At 34.7% G+C, this 18,147-nt stretch overlaps 1 protein-coding gene across 9 annotated transcripts in view; it reads left to right on the top strand.

Moving 5' to 3' along the window:
• ROBO1 (roundabout guidance receptor 1) overlaps positions 1–18,147 on the top strand; it is a 1,228,714-nt gene that overhangs the window by 383,055 nt on the left and 827,512 nt on the right. The window lies entirely within an intron of this gene.

Here is an 18,147-nt window from a genome sequence, read left to right on the forward strand (position 1 = left end):
GTACAAAATTTTGACAGCTGTCTACCAAAAATAATGCAATTTGAACATGTGTTCCCCTGATATTAGCATTTGTTAAATATGCAGTTCAGTGTGTGTGTGTTTGTGTGTGTGTGTGTGTTGTGGAGTTGTTATGTTTGTATATCTTCTAGAGTGATTCATGAAATCAATAGTAAAACTTGGGAAAATATTTTAACACTCTGGTTTTTATGTGTAGGAAATTATGCAAACTGTTGAATTTAACTCACTGCAATCTTTTTCTAATTTGATAGTTTGCATGAGAACTCACATTTACCATATTTTAAGTAAATTTACATTTCATGACATAACCTGGAGAACTGATCAGCACACAGAAAGCTTTTCTGAATATGTAATTACATATAAAGCTGGGGTTAGATGTACACCTAATAAACCTAAGTATTATGAGTTCTGCTTTGCTACACAAGGGTCTAGTGTGAGTGAATCAGCAAAGCTGATCTTAATGTCATATTTGGATCGCGTTTAGAAAACACCTGTAAAAAGTCTATCACAATCTTAAGCATAAACCACAATGTCAGTGTATTTCATAGCCACATTCATGTAATGTTTATATATAAATATATGAAAATGTCTACAGGTGGAAAAATATGAAACACCTTTCGTTTCATGCTCAGTGCAGTGCATACATGATTTTCTGTCAACCTGACAGCATCAGTTTTTTTCTATTAAAAACAATCTTAATATTCTTAAGGCAAATTTTATAGAGTGTTAGATATGTGGTAATTTTTCAGTTTATAAGGAAGGTTTTCTGGCAGTCCTCACAAGTAAACTTGCACATGCCAAAATGTGCATAATCACCTTTGATTTAAAAATATTTGTTTAATCAGTATATCTTCATTCATTGAACAAATTAACAGATCTGAAAAAAGTGAGGGACTGTGATTTGCTTATTCATGAAAGAAGAATGTTCCAAAAAATAGGGACTGTCAATGCAAATCATTAGATAATAAGAGTAGGCTTAGTGTGTTCATGTAATTATGCCAAGAAGTCAGTGTGACCAAGGTCAGAGAGAGGTTGAAAAACCATATAGGGCCTTACAGAACAATGTAAGGGTTTGAGATTTAAATCTAAGTTGTATTAAGCCACTGGAAGGGTTTGAGCACAAAAGTATCTTGGTCAGACCAATACTTCTATAGTACCACTCTGGTTTTGTACATATACAGACTTAAAGAATCTTAGATTTCTATATTTACTGCTGTCTCAGAGGACCTTCAGCCACACGTAGTCATTGATCTGCTTTTTATCAGAAGACCCCACCATCCAGGACTGTGGTGGTTTGAAGCTTAATTGATCCCAAAAAATCATCTTTTAAAAGCTAATTCTTGTTGGGTATAAACCTATTGTAAGTAGAACCTTTCCATGAGGCTACTTCAGGTAAGGTGTGGCTCAGGGTGGGTCTTGATTGTCTTACTGGAGGCCTTTATAAGAGAATAAAATTCAGACAGAGAGAGAGAAAGCCATAGAAGCAAGAAGCTGAAAGCAATAAAACCTGGAAGAGAAGGGAGAGATGAGCAGATACCACCATGTGCCTTGCCAGGGGACAGAAGAGTCCAGGATTACCATCAGCCATCTCCAGGGAGTAGACATTGCCTGATGAAGCTTGATTTGGACATTTTTCTCAGACTCAAAACTGTAAGCTTGTAAGCTTATAAATTCCCACTGTTAAAAGCCAACCCATCTTATGGTATCTGCTTTCAGCAGCCTAGCATATTAAAACAAGGTCAGACAAGTCTCTGGAATCATGACTCTTCCCTGTCAGAAGGAACCATGGTTCTCAAGGAATCAGACATGTCCTCTTAAGAAGGTATTCTTTGTAGGGTAGATATGTATCCCAAAGGGGAGAAAATTCTTCCATGTTGGGTGAAGAAACCTCTCTTTTATATGTATAAAGTACAGTCTGTGCTTTAAAAATTTCATTTAGGGAGCAGTTGTAGCTCAGTGGATGGGCACGTCTTCTCGGGTTTGAGGTCCCAGGTTCAATCCCTGGTACCTCCTAAAAACAAACAAACAAACAAAACACAATGAAAAAACACAACTAAACTAATTTGTTATTTAAAATCTGAAAGTCTCCTTAAGGGGCTATAATTTAAAAAGTTTGAGAATCACTGCTGTTAGGGATATTTTAGAATTCTGCAATGGAATTTGGTTGTTGTAATTATTGAAGAGGCATTGCAAAGAGCATTAGTGGGTAGAAACCAGGGGGTCTGTGTGTCCTGGAAAGCTCAGAGCAATTATCTGAAATGTAAAACCTTCAAATATTATCAGTGAGAATGAGAATTCATGTAGGCAAAAAATGTTTTAATTATGAGTCTAGAACCTAGCTCTGCTTTCCATAGGGACTCTTATGATGTCACTACTTTGTAAAAGGAAGGAAGATTGTTACTTCGTTCTGTTTCAAAATCTCATCACAGACAAAGTGATGGGAGTCAAAAATAACTATATTTACAGCTGTCAATTTCACAGTGATTCTACATATAAAGGCAAACTTTCTGATTATTCCATTATGTCTTCAATATATAAAAGCCCAAGCATCGTGTATTGAAATAAATGTTTTGCCATAATTCACTTTTCTTTAATTCTCCAGTTATAAATATATATATATATATGTATGCATATACTCATGTATATTTAATTATTTGATAAGGCATAACATGTATTTTAACTTCATGAAAATAAAAGAGGGTATAAAGGACTGCTGGTGCATGGTCAGTTTGGATGACTGTCTGATGGCCTGTTTGTTTGGTTGCTTGTTTTGCATTTCAGGTAAAATGACTAATTTTTATTCTTTAAATTAGTGAATATCTTTTGTCTAATAGAACGTATCTGAACTCTGGTTAAATCATCCTGAGTGAACCTTGTTTTTCCAATGTACTGGTCCTTTTCAGATACATGGCTAGAACTAGAACATCCTGGAGAAAGTTTATCCAATATCACTGATGTTGACTTATTTTCTAAACAAAAAATATTATCAAACATTTTAATGATATGCTTAATGAACGTGTCCAGCTTCTAAAGAGCAAATTTAGTTGTGGTCTTTGCCGTCTGTTTTCTAACAATCTTGGAAACACAACAAATGTGTATTTACTTTAATCCTTCCAAAGTGTTTCTGAAAGTTTCTAAACTGGAAATACTCTTGCACAACTAATTTACATAAATTACAATTTCATTGAACATCTTTTTAATCTGTTTTTAACAGAGGATTTTTTTTAAGATTTCTTTTTTATTTATTTCTCTCCTCTTCCCCCCTGCCCCGTGCCACCCCACCCCAGTTGTCTGTTCTCTGTGTCCCTTTGCTGTGTGGTCTTCTCTCTCTGCTTCTATTCTTGTCATTGGCACTGGGAATCTGTGTCTCTCTTTGTGTGTGTAGCGCCACTCCTGGCCAGGCTGCACTTTCTTTTGCACTGGGCGGCTCTCCTTACAGGGCATGCTCCTTGTGCGTGGGACTCCACTATGCCCTGCATGGCACAGCACTCCTTGCACGCATCAGCACTGCACGTGGACCAGCTCCACATGGGTCAAGGAGGCCTGGGGTTTGAACGGTGGCCTTCCCATATGGTAGGCGGACACTATCCATTGAGCCAAGTCAGCTTCCCCACAGAGGATTTTTTCCACTTCAGTAACCAGTGAGTCTTTAGAGTGAATGACAGACAGACTTAACATAGAGGGTTTTTTCCCTCTTAAATAAATTTTCTGTGAGCTTTGTTTAATTTTGTTTTTTATTTAAGGAGCATTATTAGTCCTATTGTGAGTGTATGCATGAGTTTCATTTTGGATAAATAATTATTAGAACCATCAAAAAAACAAATTTTCAAGTATTAGAAAGCCAAAGTCAACCTATCAATCATCTATGTAATTACTGATTGTTTCAAGTAAACTAAATGGTTGTCTATGTTGAATATAAGTAAATTCAGAGCTTATGAAAAGTGTAGATTAAGTAAATGTTTTACTTAATTCACAGTCATATTCAACTAATATTTATTGTGAACTTAAAATGTGCCAGGCACTATGCATATACATTTCATATGTAATCCCATTTCATCTGTGTAATGGGATGACTGTCATTAAATAACATTATTATAGTATCTGTTAGACTTGTGAATTATAATACAAGATAATGTTGATAATCTTGACCAAACTACTTACTAATGGGGTACTGAGGTGCATAATCTAAAAAACACAAATGCTTTTGTTGATGAAAATGTTTCTTGGGAAGCAGATGTGGCTCAAGTGATAGGGCCTCCACCTACCATATGGGAGGACCTGGGTTCGATCCCTGGGGCCTCCCGGTGAGAAAGAAGAAAAGTGTGCCTGCACTGTGAGGCAGTGCCCACATGCAGAGCTGAGTTCCCATGCCAGTGCCTATGCAAGTGAGTCATGCAGCAAGATGATGACACAACAAAAGAGACAAAGGGGAGAGTCAAGGTGAAGAAGCATAGCAGAGACCAGGAATTGAGGTGGTACAATTGTGGGAGTTTCTTTCCACATCAGAGGTCCCTAGGATCAAATCCTGGTGAATCCTAGGAGAAAGATGAGCAGAGAAGACAAAAAGAGAAATAGATACAGAAGATACAGAAGATCACACAGCGAATGGACACAGACAGCAAAATCAGCATGGGTGGGAGGTAGGGGAGTGGGGAGGGGGAGGGAAAGAAAAAATGCTGAGGGAAGATTATTTTTTAAAAATAAAAATATAATCTTTCTTTTTATGACATGAATTATTCCCATATAATCCTTTTATACGGTATATTTTTTATAAGTTTTTCATAAACATTGATACTTCTCCACCTCAAGCTAGTATAGAATATTTTATTAAATATTAAAATTTATGGAAATTTGTCTTTGCCAAATGGAAAAAAAAGTCTGTATTCATATTTTCATTTGACTATCTAAAAACTCAAATATGCATAAGCCCCTTGTTTCCTGCTTTTTACTGTAGTATTCCCATTTTATTAGAATTTTTTTCAAAGATCTTCTCTTTTTAAATACCATGCTCTCTGTCCTTTGGCTTCGCTTTACATTTCCCACATTCAGATAGAAAAATTTCCCCCAAGTTAATGACAAAATAACCTGGAATTTTTGGTACAAAATTATAGGGCTACTACAATGATTGTATTTTATATCAGCTTTGCAGAAAGGGTATTCCAAAGCTAAATTGGCATAGTCTCATAGTTAACTTAGCCCCTGACTGACTCCTCATTCCTTCTTACAAATCAACTAAAAAACCTTTGACCTGTTCAGTTGATATTCATGCTTAATATTTAACAGTTAATATGCTAATCAGAATTATTTATAATGGAAATCAGAAACAAAGTATATAATGATAGAGATTTAGTTAAATAAATTAGAACATAATCCTAAAATTACACAAAAAAGTGATGTTTATGAGCTTCCTTTTTCTTGATAATGTAGCAAAAGCTCATGATATTAAGCAAAAAAAATTATCATGTAAAAATTTGCATTTAGTATATTCTCCACAATAAAAATATAGAAATTTAAGCATATGAATAGGATGGAAATATTAGAATGAATTATATGTAGATACTAACAGCAATGGAATTCTGTGAAATTTTTATTTTTTCTTTTAGACTTTTACAATGACCATTGTTATATCTAAAAATAATGTTCAAAATATTTTCAGCTATTTCTATGTGTAGATTTCTTTTCATCTGTATTTTCTTCAGATTAGAAATTTTTATATCTTATGTGGTCCAGAAAGAAATATAGAGATCTATGATACCAAAAAATACAACTAACTCTGCTTCTAAAATCCAGTAAAAGGTGCTGAAATATTGTTACTTACTATTTTAGTTATTAGAAATAAAAGGGCAGCGGACTTGGCCCAGTGGTTAGGGTGTCTTTCTACCACATGGGAGGTTCGTGGTTCAAACCCCGGGCCTCCTTGACCAGTGTGGAGCTGGCCCATGCGCAGTGCTGATGCACACAAGGAGTGCTGTGCCACACGGGTGTCCCCGTGTAGGGGAGCCCCACGTGCAAGGAGTGCACCCGGTAAGGGAGTCGCCCAGTGCCAAAGAAAGTGCAGCCTGCCTAAGAATGGTGCCACCCACGCAGAGAAATGATACAACAAGATGACACAGCAAAAAAAAAACAACAAAAAAAGAAACACAGATTCCCGTGCCGCTGACAACAACAGAAGCAGACAGAGAAGATACAGCAAATAGACACAGAGAACAGACATCCGGGGTGGGGGGAAGGGGAGAGAAATAAATAATAAAAATTTTGGGAAACGGACTTTGGCCCAGTGGTTAGGGCGTCCGTCTACCACATGGGAGGTCCGCGGTTCAAACCCCGGGCCTCCTTGACCCATGTGGAGCTGGCCATGCGCAGTGCTGATGCGCGCAAGGAGTGCTGTGCCACGCAAGGGTGTCCCCCGCGTAGGGGAGCCCCACGCACAAGGAGTGCACCCGTGAGGAAAGCCGCCCAGCGTGAAAAGAAAGAGCAGCCTGCCCAGGAATGGCGCCGCCCACACTTCCCGTGCCGCTGATGACAACAGAAGCGGACAAAGAAACAAGACGCAGCAAATAGACACCAAGAACAGACAACCGGGGGGGGGGGGGGAATTAAATAAATAAATAAATCTTAAAAATAAATAAATAAATAAAAAATAAAAATTTTAAAAATTAAAAAAAAAAGAAATAAAAATTTATTCTATTGATCCCAATCCCATAACTTCTTCGAGGGATAATTAATATAATTAAAATTACATTTTATGTCACAATAAAATGTATGTTATGCTAATAAAATAGAATTTATGTGTTAGAACAAACATCTTATAAGACCAATTAATATTTATAGATTAGGATTTGGTTCCAAATCTTAAATATTCTATTTTGTTTAACATTCACTAGCACCTGCCTATTTATATCCTTAAAGGTCACTGATATATTTTATTTTGACTTTTAGTATTTCTATCTGACAGTAATTTCATTTACTCCATTTTTTATTATATTAAGAAAGCATGATGTTTAGGTTGCTAAATTGTGTTCTTCTCAACTGAGTCAAAAGGGAATAATGAATAGAGACATGGTACTTTATTTACTTATGTATCTTCTTATATGGTTACTTATTTCCAAAAATTATACGTGTCTATATATCCATATCTATCTATACATCTGTATCACTATTTATCTTATTATTTTCAGAGTACTTTCCTGTACATTATTTCATTTGGTTCTTTACAGGAGACCCATATAAGCAAGCAGATAGTTTGAGGATATTTAAGTTATTTACTAAACTCTACCAAATTAATTTGTGTTTTTCATCAATTTTATTTGTTCTCACTGCATTTTTTAAATGTGAAAAATGAAGATCAAATGGTGAGAGTATTTTAACTGGATTGTGTTCATCTTGTTAGTCCCACCTTACCCATAATTCTTCTACACTTTTCTGATATGAAAACTTCTCATATATGTCAAAGTCTTAAATTTTTATTTTACTCTAGGTTATTCTTCAAAGAGGAAGTCACATTGCTATCTATCTTCTCTTGAGCTGCTTCATCAAATATCCCCAATGATCTAGTCTCATGCTGTGGTACTCAGAGATACCTAAGTTTCCACAGTCACCGTTTATTGTTATGCCATTTTTCCCCAACAAAGCCCTGAATGTTAAGTTTTACACAAGCTGTAGGATTGTTTTTACTGTTCACTTAACTTTCTATCATAAACATCAAACCATCTTTACAGAGTTCTTCCATTTTATCCAGATGTTTGGGTTTTATTGACCTTTTCTACTAGAACTGAAATTAAATATTTATCCTGAAAAGCTGCTTTTGGGTGTCTTCTTCCCATCCTTGTTATTTAACATTTTATCAGGTAGTTTTAGGTCCTGTAAAAAGGTGTCCTCTATATAAGGCTCCATTTAAGCACAGCACCCTTTATATCAGTATAAATCTTCTTATCAGTTCTCCTCCTTTCTGGCATTTGTGATGAAGGTCTTAGCAGGTACATTGTTCCAGTGAGCTTTCTTCATTTATGCACACTCCCTTGGCATATTCAGTTATTCCTAAGATTCTGATTCTATAAGATCTATTTTTCTTTTCCTTGTCTCTATTTAATATCAAGCAGATATTCTTTTAGAAGTGTAATGTGTTGTGTTCTTTTAAATTTTCTTCCAAGTTCCTCTAAATTTCCCTTTTATGCCAAGCAGCTTTAAGCTAATTTAATAGCACTTGCAGTATAGTTTTCTTTAGGCTTTGTTCCTTTGTTGTGCCTATTCAGTTTGTATTCTTTTTTTAAATATCTTTCTCTTGTCCTATGTAAAAACTCTTCTCACCTCTCTCTCTCTGGAATTCATTTCCCTTTTCTTGAAAATATTGCCCTATCATCCATCATTTCCTTAGCTGCAATGTTTTCTTATCACTTAATTGTTTTCTAATCATATAGAGACATAGATTTCATAGATTTTTTCCAAGTTCTCCATCAACTCAAAGCAACCTTCTGGGTTGCTCTCATCTCTCACTACTGACATGTCAGGTTCTCTTATATATTCCCTGAAGTCAGGTAAAATCATCTGCTATTATTTCTGGGTGCATTTATTTGAAACTTTGACAATCTTGTCCCGTAGAAAATCCTATACCAATTCACACAGTGTTACCAAATAACATTAATATACTTTGCCCTTTGTCTTTTATTGGGAGAAAGAGAGAGAGAGAGAGAGAAATTTTGATTGAAAAATTATTCATAGACTGAAATTCTGAGCTGCATTAAGAAGTCCTTGAACTGTGGAAACAAAGCTATTTAAAGTATAAAAACTGGGATGATTCCATTCTTTTGAAGGTTTAACATTTAATAAAATTCGAATGAAGTGGAGTTTATTTTAATGCAATTCTATCTTCTGATAACTAAAGCAATTGATTCCATGGTAAGACCATGAAGAAGTTTTTTCTTTTTAGATTAAAGTTTGAAGCAAAAATCCATTACATAGGAGTGATACTCTATAGCTATAATGATTTGAAAACTAATATCTCTCATTTATTCATTACCTTATTTTTATTCAAACTCAACATATGTGGAGTTATGACTGCTATCTAGATGGACTCGATTTGTGTTCATTTTTCTTTTAAATGATCACATATAATTACATAGATTAGCTGTGTGTTATTTGTTCTAAAACAATTTTTGTCAAACTCTTAATTTTGATATGTTTGTGTATTCAAAGTATTAGTAAGATTTAATTTGTGCATTGTAGCTCATAAAGAAGTGTTCTCACATGTCACCCCTTTGTCAATATAATAACCTTGGAGGATGTATCCCCATTTCCAGATTAGGACATCGGGACATAAAAGTTTAAATAATTTGTCCATAATCACAGCCCGTATTTACATATAGTAAATAGTTGAGTTTGAACTTAAACTCAAGTCCTATCACTTCTATTTTCATGTTCTTTTCTCTAAAACCCAAAGTTGCAAATAAATATAATTACATTACATGATAACTGGCTCTGAATTTGGTTTAGAGTAGGTCAGTACTAAGCTTTGCAAAAGGAATTTCAGTGGAATGACACAGAAGGAGCCAGATTTTGCCAAGATGACAAAAGAGATTAGGATGCTAAACCATATTCTGTCTATATATCATAGCCTAATATTTTAATTTTTGTTATGTGATCATTTTTATGCTATGCACCTTACAGAGATTTTCTCATTTAATCCTCAAGGCATTGTAATGAAGGATGTAGTTTTTTCACATATGGAAAGGAAGTACAAAAGAGGTTAAAAACTTGCCCACTGTTGCCAGTAGTAGTAAGTAAAACCTAGATTCAAACCACATAGACTACTATAGAGCTTTCCCCTTTAACCAATGAGTGTTGCCTATTCTTTCATTTCAGAAGAGTAGCTGAAACATGGGGTTAAGAGACTGGACTCTAAATTCCCACTACTTCTTTGAGTTAATAAAGAATGATTGTAAAGTGATTATCAAAATCCGTTTTCCTCTAAATCCCTATACCCAACAAGGGAGAAAGGTTCTAGATTTCTACACAAGTATCCTTCATTTTCCAATTAACTGCATCAGGCAGTCTCAGTGACACTGGAAAGGCATAGTAACTCTACCTGGGACTGGATGATATGTGGCACAGCTATCAAAGACAGGACCAAAGTGGCAGCAACTTGAGGATTCCTAGCCAGAGAAGAAAGGTCTTGAGTGATTTGTTATAGATAGACTCTGAAAGTGAAGGAAAAAGAAACAGTCCATTTGGAAGAGTGAAGGAGGTTATGTTTAAGTGGGAAAGAAAGAATTTTCCCATTTGACTGGTTTGGTCCTGATGCTGACAGCAATTCATGATTTGTGATCTTGAGCAAGTCATTTAATTTCTCAAGGACTCAATTTTCTTATTTGTCAAATGAGCATTTTGGGCTAAGTGATCTCTAATGTTTCTTCCAGTTCTATCTTTTTAAGAATTTTAAGTATTTACTTAGGCTGTTCATTGTTTTTTTTCATGATATACTCTGTTTCTGTGAAGAACAAAATTATTTTATTGCCATAGAAGGAAATCACATGAAAATATTAATTGGGTAGTGTGAGTTGCTTGAGGTTTCACATGAGAATATTTATTTGGTAATACTGTAGAAGAATATATTTATATCTACTGACCTAAGATGCCATTAATACCTTGTTTATATTTAAATAACAACCCCTCTTTTGGGATATTGTTCTACCTGAATTTAAAACCAGTTCAAGGAATCTAATGCATAGAGCATATATATTGTTCCTATCATTCCTTTTGTAAGTGCCTTGGAGGTTTATGACACCAGTAGATTCTTCTGACCTTGTTATTACTTGGCTGAAAGTGTCTTTCCAACACTGGTAATAACTTCATACTTAAAGTAACTTGTTCGTCAAGCTTTATTCTAGTAAAACATTGATTTGGAGGTATTTTTTCTGACCAAGAAGATCTGTTTACCCAACGGATTTTGGCAAAGAAGTGAAGAGCAGGTTAAGGTTGCCCATATCAGTTGCTGACAGGTCTGTGCCAGATGGTTTGGAAGTTCATTCTGTGATTCTTTCTTTGACACTTTCTCAGAGGATCAATTCCTTGAGTAATAAATGAGAAATAGACCATTTTCTTTGGCTCTACTCCATTTTTTCCCCTTTTAGGAGAGATTCAGAACAAAATAAATGAGTTCCTGGTCTAGTGTTCTTGACTATTTTTAATGATTCTGCCTTAAAAGAGGAAGTAACAAGTCATTATATCTGGACATATCACTGGGGAATCTTCGAAATTTTGATATTAATTAAGGGAGAAAATGATGTTTGTTTATATTTTGAAAATCATGGTTTTATTTGGTTATAGATTTTTCTTCCATCTTATCATAATAACTTTGTTTGAAGCCAAACCAAAGTACCTATTTGAAAATATGATAGTTAAGTACACAAAAACAATTACAATTCTTACTAACTGATTCTTTCTTGCATCTTGTGGCCATAAGTACATTTCTTTCTATTTCTTTTAACTCCAACAATAAATTCTACTTATCAAATTAATTTTTAGGAATAGCATATATAGATCATATAAATAGACATTTTTCATCTTATCTATATTCATGAAAATTTCAGTTATTTACAATCCTAGGTATAGCCATTAAAATGAACTGTAGTATTGGGGTAAAGATGGGAAAGAGGAAAAATTGGGAGGAAAGTGGACAGAAAACTTTACTATATGGCAAAAAAATATGCTCTAGCCTTCACTTTATATCTGGATTAGGAGCCACTATCTGCTAAACCTGTCATGATTTGTACTTCTTATTGGACTACAAATGAAATTCAGTTTTTTCTAAAAGAAAAACAAAATAATGTTGTATTGGTCAGCAAAAGGGTGCTGATGCAAAATACCAGAAATCAGTTGGTTTTTATAAAGGCTATTTATTTGGGGTAGGAGCTTACACATACCGGGCCATAAAGCATAAATTACATCCCTTACCAAAGTCTTTTTCCATATGTTGGAGCAAGATGGTTTTTGACATCTGCCAGGGTTCAGACTTCCTGAGTTCCTCTCTTCCCAAGGCTTGCTTCTCTTTCCTCTGTGTGCTTACTTCCAGGGGCTCCAGCTTAAGACTTCAGGATCAAACTCCAACATCAAAACTTTAACATTAAAAACCCTCAACTCTGTTCTTTGCCATGACTTTTATCTGTGAGTCCCCACGCTTTAGTGATTGGGGATTCAATGCCCTATTGGTACAAAAGGATTGCATGATTACTATATTGAGGAAACCTATGAATCCAATATAATCTAATATGCTCAGAGGAAAAGATCAGTTTGCGAACATAATCCAATATTTCTTTTTGGAATTCATCAATAATATCAAACTGCTACAAATGTGTATAGAGTTCTTGGTTAGACTACTCTGTTGCTTTTATTTTTGATAATTGGTTGAAAATTGTTACATAAAGCAGTGAATTTGGTTACTTGAAAAATTATTCCTTCTTCTCAATCCTTGAATGTGTCCTGTTTCAGGTCATTATAACATAGCTGTTCAGTTATCATTCTAGCACCCATGCCTATACTAAACGTATTTTTTTGTGAGGGGTCAAATGTATGTATTCAAAATTGGCTGCCAGTCCTACTGCATTTCCCTTTCAAGTTTGATTTTCCATTTTCCCACTATCTTCTCTTTCTTCAAGCCACCCTTCACCATTTCTCCATTCCCCAGTAGTTAATCACAAATATATATCCTCTCCTATTTCACTGAAAAAAGAAGAGCAATCAGTAGTATTCATTTTCACCTTTTTATCTTTAAAAACAAGTTTGTTATATAAAAAATAGATAAAAGACTTGAGTAGACATTTTTTAAAAGAGGAAATACAAGTGGCTAAAAAGCACATGAGAAAACCCTCAACATCACTAGCCACTAGGGAAACGCAAGTCAACACCACAATGAGACATCATCTCACATCTTATAAAAAAGTCATTATTGAAACAGAAAATTACAAGTGATGGGGAGGATGCAAAGAAATTTGGGCATTCCTTCACTGCTGGTGAGAAAGCAAAATGGCACAACCCCTACAGAACATTTTCATCTTAACTATATCAAAAGAAAAAAAAACAACTATCTCTTAGAACAATGTTTCCCTCCAGCTACTGTCCCAACTCTGGTCTCCCCTTTCCAGCACAATTTACAAAAACAATTGTTTATGGTGGTTTTTCCCCTTCCTCAAATGTTTTCTTTTGTATTTTATATTCCCCCTATCCTCAGTTTCGTATTTCATATCATCCTTCTCCCATAGTGAAAATCCTGACTCCTAACCATATTGTGACATATACAGTATTAATTCATTCTATCCTATATTACCCCAAAAATACCACCACTAGCAACAACAAACCTACCAAGTAAAATTAAAAATTTCTTTGAAGTTCTTTTTGTCCATAGAATATATGAGGTTTACGGTGTGAAGTCACAGTTCTGTGTTTAAAAATTACTTGAAATATTATTTATTCTGTGGTTATATTATGTATAGTTAGGTTCATTTGTTGGCATTTAAATTTAATTTCAGAGTTTTAGCTATCAGTCAGATTTATTGATTCTTCTTCCTGAATATGGAAAATATCTGCAAAGGTCAAAAGTCAAAATGAAAAAGTATACTTAAAACAATATTACTTCCATTCAAATTTTAGTATACTTGAAGTTATATTAAGTGTATAATAATTCATCTTTTCTTCCATTATATAATTATATTATGACTTATTAACCATTGTCTTATAGTTTGGACATGTATACAGTTTCTCAATTTTTGTTTTTTCTTTTAAATTGTACTGGCATCAGCAAATATGTTTTTTTAATTACTTTTAAATATTTCTCTGACATATAGTTCCAACTGTGGGACCAAATATAGTCCCATTATGCATTAAAATTTTTTAGTATTTATTATTGCTCTTTATCAGGTATCCACTATTATCTTTGATATATTTGGATTAGTCTAGATTTAAGGAAATATCAGTTATTTATTCCAAATGATAGCTTTTCTCTGTATTTGCACATAGCATAGAGCAGGCTAGAATTTCATAAATCTGGATTTAGTTTCCTGCTATACCCAGTACTCTGTCTATTGGTCTCATTTGTTTTAGCCTGAAGCAGAGCAAACAGTAAACTGCATTGTGGAATTTGCCAATAGGGCCAACCATTCCCTAACCTGAGTAGTTTTTCCAGGAGTGAAACAATCCTTTTCAAGAGTTTTTGAACTCACAATATCGGGGCAGGATTCCTTTCCTCAGAGCTGTCTAGCTGTGAGTGAAATTTACCAGTAGCCATATTTACCTCTCACACTCACCCCTGAAAAGCTGATTAGGGGAGTTGGGAGGGAGAGTCAGATATTCTATCTATCTCTAAAAATAGCTTAATCCTTGTTTAATTATAAAACATATAAATTCCTCATTTAGGTAAGTTGTGTATTAGTCTGCCAAAGGAGTGACAATGTAAAGTATCGGAAATCTGTTGGCTTTTATAGAGGGTATTTATTTGGGGTAAAAGCTTACAGTTACAGCACTAAAGAGTCCAACTCAAGGTTGCTTTCTCACCAAAGTCAGTTGCCATGTGTTGAAGCAAGATGGCCACTAATATCTGCCTGGTCTGTCCTTCCTAGGCTTCCTCTTCCTCTTGAGGCTCCATGGACCCAGCTTTTTCCAGTCTCAGCTGTAGGCTGGCATAGGGCATGTCTCTCAGGGCTTCCTATAGCAGTCTCGGCTCTTTTCCCAAGGTCAGCTGCAAACTATCAGGCACAAGGCACATCTCTCTTCCCAGGGCCCCAGGATCAAAAATGACAGAGTTCTTTCTCTTCGCGTGTGTCTTCTTGAGTGTATGTCTGTTTATATTGGCCCATTAAGGGAAGGAGGACTCAACCTGAGTCACACCTTATTGATATGGTCAAATCAAAGCCTTAATCTTAACAGGTAATTTAATCAAGGGCTTCTCAATTGAATCCAGTATAATCAAAGAGTATCACAGCCAGAGGAATTACTTACAAACATAAACTTTCTCTTTTTGGGATTTGTCAATACTCTCAAACTGTCACAAGTTGGATAAATATTATTGTTTCCCTCTCAAAGTTCTTGAATTATAAGTTTATCTAAAGTATATGTCATGTGTTACCTGGATAGTTCTTGCATAAAGAAAAAGTACAAGCAAAATAGTACATAGTAAAAATAGGTATGTTCTGAGGAAAAAATAAGAGTATCCTAATTTCAGTAGAATTACAGTCAAAAGTTGACATTAAAGATGCTCTTTCAAAGGCTTAACAAAGAAATGAATATATGAAACTTCATTTAGCTTACCAAACATATATCTGGCATCTCCAATATGTCATTCATATACCACATAGCACTGTGAGTGTTGCTGGACATACAGATATTAAGAGAACAAAACTTGCAAGACGTTCATAGGGCTATCCATGCCCTTGGTTATAATGACTGCTTTGACAGCATCTCTCAAATCCATTATCCCACTTTAATTTATCTTGCACACTGCAACCAGAATAATATTGCTAATGCAAAGTTTTGAACATTTGGGTCTTTTACTCTAAAACCTTTAATGGCTTTCCATTGTCTAACTAGTGCCCAGAACAACTGTTTTGACTACTATAATTTAGATATTTTTTTTCTGAGTACTTCTAATTGCATGATATTTTATTTATTTACAAAATACATGAATATATTATTGTACTGTTTGGAATGATAAAGTGTACACAAAAATAAATAGAAAATTAAAAATAATGAGATCAACTTTAAATAAGCCATTTGAAATATACAAACATTTAATATATATGCTGCTAAAATCATATTTTAAATAACATTCTGGATGCAATCTTGTTGCATACAAATAAATAGTCATTGTTCTTACTCAATATCAGATCAATGAAGACCTCAGTCTATTGGTAACATTAGTCACCATTACTGTTGTTTCCACTGTCATTTGCTGGTTTCCTTATATCTGCATTATTTGTGTTACAGTCAATCCATAGTTTCTTTGCAGGGATCTTATCAGGCACTTGCCCATTTTTAAGAGCTAAATATGGTAATAACAAATCCTATTCCATGGTCCATCTAAACTATAATAGTTCATAACATGCTGAAAGCAAACTGATGGAGTACCTACCTCATCCACTTTGTAAAATTACTACCCTACTCTTGGAAAACTTTGCCTTTCCATATATAAGTGACCATTCTGACATATGGGTGGCTGAAGAAGTCAGTGTAAATCTGTGTAATAAAAAGTAATGCTTAATTTTTCTTGTCTTTGTAATAAAAAATAAGACTAAAATAGATCCATTAATTTCTTGTCACAGCACAGTGAATCACTTTTTATACTCCATAAGATGTGTGGACACCATTGCTCCAGAGAATTAAGCCCAAACTCCTTCAGCTGGATTTAAAATTTTCTGTGACCTGGCTCTAATGTATCATCATGATATTGGCAGTGCTTATTTGGAAGTATTGTTCCCCATCCTGTATCCTCTGCATCAAGCTGAATGAACATTTTACCATCCACTGACCAGACTGCGCTCTCTTGCACCTGTGCTTTCATCCATGCTATCAGGCATAATATGGGAGTAACTAGCACCTCTCACTTATCCTTCACTGCTTAACATCTAGCACAACAACTGACAAAGAGTAGGGTTCTAACTCAGAATGCAGTACATATGGTTGATTTACCTGACTATATAAAAATAAAGCCCCTATAATTTCATGTTAGTGTGCTTTTACCCTAGTATTTGCTTTTCTTTTTCACATTCATGAACACAGCGATCTCAAATATTATCACTATATCCTAAAATTTCATTTCCTTTTTTCTTCCTTTTTTTTCTAAATTCTCCATTACTATATTCAATGGATTTATGTAAAGCCTAGAAATTATTTGGATAAATTAGTCAGGAGATGAACAAAAGTCTCTAGAATTCTACCTAAGCTGACACTCACAGTAGCTGTTTTTTTCCCCCAGATATTTTAAAGTTTAAATTATTATATTCTGATATGCTGTGTATGCTCTTTGTAATTAAAACTTCCTCAAGAAATCATGAAATAAAAATCTTGGATAAAAATCTATTTGCCATTCAGGCATTTTGTTTCTGGAATATTTTCTCTTGGGAGGACCTAGATAAAGATGATTGAGTAATCTTAAAATCTTTTCTGTGGACTACTAGGAGCAAGAAAACACCTGTTCAGTGTTCTTAAAAGGAGAATACTTAACATGCTTAATTTGTAAAAAGCATTTGAATTCCTCTCTCTAAATCTATGTCTTGGAAGCTGACTCCTTATCATAGCCCACAACACTTAAAGATTTATATTTCCAGAAGCTAGCTCCACTGAGTTATTCTATTTCTTTCCAAATGGAATCTTTTCTTTCACCTGAGAGAGATTCTGCCAGTTAAGTCATTTTTATTTATCCCATGTTCCACCAGGTGGCAAGTGATCACAAGGACCTGGTGTGATTCTTTTTTTTGCAAGGTCAAGTATCCAGCCCAGGGGAGTTTAACAAAGAGAAGCAAGATCACAACTGATTATTGCATGAAAGTCTCAGGTTCCACATTTTTATCCAGCAAGCTTTATGTCGCCTTTAGGATTAGCAGGCCTTGTGGAAAGATAACCCATGACGGCATGGAGATATTTTGTGCAGCAGTGTAACGTTACAATAGTGACACTGAGTTATAAAAATCCCATTTAGCCTGAGTTTACCTTCACCAGCATACCAACCACTTCACTCTTCAGCACCAGTGCCATGGTCATAGACTTTTTGAAATAACAGTCCTAAAAAAGGCTATTTCCAGACATTTGTGATAACACTTGCACATAAGGAGACATAGATCAGGATTAGATACATATAGAAAGTTTCAAAATAACTAGAACCATCCACTATTGATGAAATATGCATTGTGTTTCTTTTTCTTTATTTAATTCAAACTCAACCTCAAGTGTCAATAAAACAACTTTTTTTCTGGCACCCTTCTTTTCACTCTTCATTTCAGAGAAGTTAATTTTAATTCTCAGTAACATTATTGTAATTCTATCAGTTATCATCAAATTGAAAACACCCTGTTTAGTGAAATTTCATACAGCACTTTCTGTTTGATCCTCCCTGTGTGGGAAAACAAGAGGATATGCAAAACTGTATTG

This window comes from Dasypus novemcinctus, chromosome 4 (genome assembly GCF_030445035.2).
Source record: "Dasypus novemcinctus isolate mDasNov1 chromosome 4, mDasNov1.1.hap2, whole genome shotgun sequence".
Taxonomy (NCBI): domain Eukaryota; kingdom Metazoa; phylum Chordata; class Mammalia; order Cingulata; family Dasypodidae; genus Dasypus; species Dasypus novemcinctus.